Source organism: Ursus americanus, chromosome 4 (genome assembly GCF_024610735.1).
Source record: "Ursus americanus isolate L20-20 chromosome 4, mUrsAme1.1.p, whole genome shotgun sequence".
NCBI classification, from domain to species: domain Eukaryota; kingdom Metazoa; phylum Chordata; class Mammalia; order Carnivora; family Ursidae; genus Ursus; species Ursus americanus.
In genome coordinates, this window is record NC_142130.1 from 84,132,074 (window position 1) to 84,137,910 (window position 5,837).

General features: G+C 42.5%; 1 non-coding gene across 1 annotated transcript; it reads left to right on the forward strand.

The window, feature by feature from the left end:
- The first annotated feature begins 3,275 nt into the window (after positions 1-3,275).
- LOC123784468 (U6 spliceosomal RNA) lies at positions 3,276-3,380 on the forward strand. The gene has a single exon (XR_006777459.1). It is a non-coding gene; the product is annotated as a U6 spliceosomal RNA (small nuclear RNA).
- Positions 3,381-5,837: the final 2,457 nt, after the last annotated feature.

Genomic DNA, 5,837 nt, shown 5'->3' on the forward strand with positions numbered 1-5,837 from the left:
CAATAAAGTGGCCAATAATCACATGTGGCTGTTTAAATTTAAATCAACTGAAATTCAGTAAAACTAAAAATTCAGTTCCTTAGTCACAGTAGCCGCATTTTAAGCGCTTAGTAGCAACACGGGGCTGGTGGCTGCCATATTGGACAGCACAGTTCTGGAACCTAGGAAAGGTGTTTAGGTATGCAGTGAAAATACATGTTCAAAGCTTGTCAAGTGAGGGTGGAAAAATGAAAATGTTTCCCAAAAATTATCCATGGAGCATGAGGAAATAAGTCTACTTTGTATCATCTGGAGGATTTTTTTTTTCCTCTTTCCATCAAATTTCAGCCAGTAATTAAAACAACTTAGCAGTACTTTTCATCCCAAAGCCTGGAGCAAATTCTCAAGTCTTCCTCTGGAGAATTCCTCTGATAGGGTTTTACACAACCTGTCTATAGAGGCACACTTTCCAAGTACCCAATACATGTTTTTCATCTGAATTCACTTTTTTGGTTCTTTGAGTCTAATTACAATGGAAAGTCCCCTTGCATAGAGCCTATCACTGTCTTAGCAATCACACTTTCCAAGCCTGTTTCCACAAAGCAGATTTCACTATTTAGTTTTTGTCTATTTCTGTAACCCAGGCCACGCAGTAAGATTTCCAAACTGTCAAAAAGACGAAAATAGACAAAGTCTCTCCTTATACAGGTAAGCCTCTGAATGCCTTTGCTTCCCTATGAGAGCTGACATAAAGCAGGAATTCAAATGACCCCAGCTCAATATTTGAAGGCCAACCACAGGTTTCTGCCTACTTTTTAATCAATGGGTATCATACTACACATACAGATGACAGAGTTTATTCATAAATTAATCCATACAAAGTCTGTCTATACAAAGTGTATCTTGAGGGGCTTTTACGTGAAAGAAGAAATATCCTTAACCAGCTTCAGTTTTGTATGCAAGGGCTTCACTCCTATAATGTTCTTAGATGCTTGAATTTCAAGGCAGAATTAAGATCAGGCCAGAAGCTCCCCAAAGCATCCTTTCATCTCGACCTGCCATGGAAGAAGTTCACCAGCGTGAATTCCTGGAAATTATTTGCTTTATTCCTCTGGGATCTGCTCCAGTCTGGAGAGCTGGGAAATAACCTAGCAGGACAATTCCCTCAAGGGAATCTCTTCAAGAAGCAAAACAGTCTGGGGTCACTCAGGACTCACATCTGCCTAAAGATAGCCTTGAGGACTGAGGACCTCATGTTTCCTGATTTCCACACTCATCATCATTATCTCCACTAGAGACTAGACATTGGCTAAAGGCCTCAAGTGGACCGTATGTAGAATTAGCACTCATGGGGCCTGATTATTGATAAATATATTAATAAATACATTAACTTCTTGAGAATTTAATGCATATGTCTAATGCATGTTGTTACATACAGGCCACTGTTCATAAATGCATGTGTGCATGATCTCTAATATAATTACTAATATAATTTTTTTTAAAGATTTTTTTTTATTTATTTGACAGAGATAGAGACAGCCAGCGAAAGAGGGAACACAAGCAGGGGGAGTGGGAGAGAAAGAAGCAGGCTCATAGCGGAGGAGCCCGATGTGGGGCTCGATCCCACAACGCCGGGATCACGCCCTGAGCCGAAGGCAGACGCTCAACCGCTGTGCCACCCAGGCGCCCCAATTACTAATATAATTTACCCCTTAAACTGCTTAGTTAATAGGCGCATGTTTTACCCCCAAGATACCTAAAGAGCATTTTCTTCATTGCCTTCGTACTTACTGGACCATTTCTGAGCACAATCCCAAGTCTAAACGCTTATCCCTAAGACTGTGCCCAACCCAGATGGGTCCCATGGGAAGAAAAAAAAATGAGATATGCCCAGGCCACCACCATGATCAGACTGCTCTATAATATCAAGCTCAAGAGCCAGTTCCCTACTCCCCCCAATTCAACATTTTACTTTCAAAAAAAAGATGACACATGACCATAATTGAAATATGGGTAGAACATAGCAGCATTTAAGGGGGGAAAAAAATGAGGGAAGGCAAAGTGTATAGATGAGTTCAAACCCCATACAGAGTCTTCCTCAGAGGGATAGCAGGCCCAGGTTTAAAGCAGATGTTGGCAAACAATGGCCCACAGCCAAATCTGCCTGTGTGCTTTTGTAAATAAAGTTTTATTGGAACACAGCTTTGCCCGTTGGTGTACGTATTATCTGTGGCTGCTTTCAGGGTACAACAGCAGAGCTGTGATAAAGACCATATGGCCCAAAAAGCTGAAAATATCTGGACCTGTAGAGAAAAAGTTTGCTGACCCCTGGTTTAGACTTTTAGATTTTGCTGACAATGGTCCTTATTGGGGTTCCCTGAAGCAACTACTCAGAAAATGAATGGGGAAAATCTGCATGGTATCTATCCCTCCTTCCATTACAGAGGAGCAAGTGGGTGGCAGTCGAAAAGGCAGCTCTCAGTCTTATCACCCTGTTGCTGTAAGTTCTGAGAACCATTATTACTTGAACACTTGGTAAACTTATCTTCAGGAACTTGAAAGAAGGCTGGGAACATCTCTGAAGTGAATTTCAAAATACGTTTAAATCCACGTTGGGGTTCTCCAAGTGGGTAGCTGAATAACCATGTATGTGCCTAGAGGCCTTTCAAGGGGGATGTTGCTGATTGGCACTTTGTAGCACAGGCCACGGGAGTGCACTTGAAAAACAGGCATAATTGCTTTTCCAAGTTTGTACCATAAATAATAATTTTTTAAAAGGTTCCAGTAACTTGCCCACTAGGAAAAAAGAAAAAGAGGGAAAAAAAAAAAAAAAGAAAGCGGGACAAGGATGCAGTGGTTTTGGTCTAAAATAATCATGTTCGAGGTCATGCTGCCATCTGCAGTCTTCCAGTGTTTTTGCCCAAACACGGGGATTTTGATGACTGCTGCCACACATGTCTGTTGCATGGAGGCCGAAAAGCTTTGCCAGTACAACAGTAAGAGGACACTTAGACCAACATTTTATCTTTAGTCATGGTCTTCCTTCCCTCCCACCCAGCACCACATTTTTGAGTCTCTTCTGTTTCCTGACCATGCCTACGAACACCAGCAATATGACATTAACTGAATTAGTGTGCGGGGCTATTCGGAAATGTAGAGTTCAGGGTCTGCTCACACTCATGCAAATGCCGTCACACTGCCGACTGTGCTGGGACACGGTGTGTGCCAAAAGCAGGTGAGGCGCCAAGTCCAGAAGAGTCAATTTTTTTTAAACTCTGGTAAATTGGGGGATTAAAGAATCTAAGGGGAGCACATATACTAAAACTGGAATGATTCAGAGGGGTTCTGCATGGTCCCTGTGCAAGGAGGAAATGCAAATTCCTGAAGTGTCCCATACTCAAAAAAAAAAAAAAAAGGATCTCAGGGGATGTGTACTTTGCTGGGGGGCTGTGGTAACAAAGTACAACAGACCATGTGGCTTCAACAACAGAAAACTGTCTAGCTCTAGAGGCTGAGAGGTCTAAGATCAAGGTACTAGCAGGGCTGCTTTCTGTTGAGGGCTCTCTCTTGGCTTCTCACTGTGTCCTCACTTGGTCTTTCCTCTACGCCTGTCTGCCCTAATTTCTTCTTATTAAGGACACCAGTCATTAGTTTAGGGCCCACCCCAATCACCTTATTTAACTTTAATTACTTCTTTAGAGAACCCATCTCCAAATACAGTTCATGATGAAGCACTAAGGGGTTAGGATTTCAACATAGGTGCAGGGAGAGCAGAATTCAGCCCATAATGGAAATAAGTCAAATAAAGTGCTTACTTCTAATGCTTGGAACCAAAATGGATGGCATACAGTGAGGAATAAGGCATTGGCTTGCCAAGGAAGAAAAAAGGGAGGGAGGAAGGAAGGGTGGATGGGGAGGAGGGAGGAAGTGGGAGGGAGGAAAGGAAGGAAGGGGGCGGGGGAAGGAGGGGAAAAAAAGCTTCATGAATGACTGGAGTCTAAACTGGCCCAAACAAGAGACCTAGCTTAATTGAGGAATTCACCCCAGCTGTGCCTCCTAGGAGCCGATCGATTCATCAACTTATGAAGCCATGTTGAATGTTGGACGATCCCAGCTACTAAGGCCATTCATTTTTGCCCGTCATGCTCTGTATCATCCAGCAGAGTGTTTGCCTTAGAGATTTAATCCAAATGGAACAAAACAGGGGGAAAAAATGGATTTGCTATTCTCAAAAGGTGTCAATGGTCCATTGCTGAACACTGATCTGTAGTGTCTGCTGAAAGGTAGAGCCCCTGCTTTTCCTGCCCTGACACAGTCAGCTGGGGGCTGCAGCAGGAAGCTCGCCCTGTGATGCTTCCACTAAAGCAAGAGCCTGCTATTTCACTGTGAGGCTGCGCCCATTCCGCACACAAGATTGCTGCACTTACTCCCTCATCTATTACTTCTTAATAAATGGAACAACAGTCTCCATTTATCATGATCCCTGCTACGCATGCGGCTTATGCTAGGTATTTGACATACAAGCCCTGATGGGACAATCACCTTTTCAATTTCCTCAACCACACAGACGCATTTTACAGAGAGCTATTTTATACATAAGTGGTTATAAAATATGTAAACAATATAAGCCATATTTTGTAACCATTTTGTTTTATGCTTTTAGAGAAAAGCCATAGGCTGCAAATCAAAGGGTAAATTATGAACCAAACAGTTTTATGCTGTTTTTGTCTTGCGATTTCACAGCAGTTGATATAGTCTCGCGGTGGGGATATTATACCTCAATTCACATGCTGCTTAGGTTTTTTTTTCCACAGATAATTTTGAATCATAACATACACAGAGTCAGAGACAATACAACCTTTAGATTCTCTTCTTCCCAAAACAATAACTGAAGTATACCTAAAGGAGCCACTACTAACCAAAAAAAAATGTATTTTTCATTTATGGAAAAAGGGCAAATAATTGCTTCTTATAAGCATAATTCCAATTATTGCTGCAAATGGGAAACAGGTGTGATTGTAGAGCTCCACTTAGCTTCCAAGCTGGAACCTGAGGGTGTTAAGTATTTTTGTGGTGCAATACTGACATCTGGTGGTCACTGTGAAGTACTTCATATTTAGTAGCAGAGAGCAACTACAGGGGAGCCCTTGACAATGTTCCTGGCCTCCTTTTATCCATTTTATTACTCCCCTGGTGTCTATTAGATACAGAGAATCTGATTTGTACACATAGGACATTGTAGACTCTACATATTATTTAAAGTTTGAATGAGGTAATTCCAGGGGCTCAAGCCTTAAACCCAGACCAGAGGGGACTCTGCTCTGGCCCCACGATTTAGAGGGCTCAGCGGACTTCCCCTGGCTGTGCCTCTCCCTGCAGATCAGAGTCCTGGGGCCAAAGGACGTGCCCACCCACACCCCGGGAAGCCCTTTGCTTCCTGATACAAGCTCTCTACCTCACCTTCACCACCAATTGCACTTCCTGCATCCTATTAATGCACTAATGCTCTCATTTTGCCTGAGGTTTTAATGAACAATAACAGGCTCCCACTTCCCAGATATGATTTGCATTAGAGTGGCTTACCGAAATAACCTGACACATCCTTTCCCAGCAATAATAATAACAAAGGGTGATTTAAGATACAAAAACAGAACCGTGGGATAACTCTTCCCTCCCCTTCAAATCATATACTGTGTCTACAAAAAGCTACCACATTTTCCAAACCTTAGACCTCTGCTGCCACCTTCAGGACGCCTGTCATAACAGCACGTTCTACTGCTGCTTCTTACTTCGTAAAATGTTACATACAGTTTCCGTTAGAGAAGATGAGAAAGTTCTGGCCATCTGCTCTATAACAT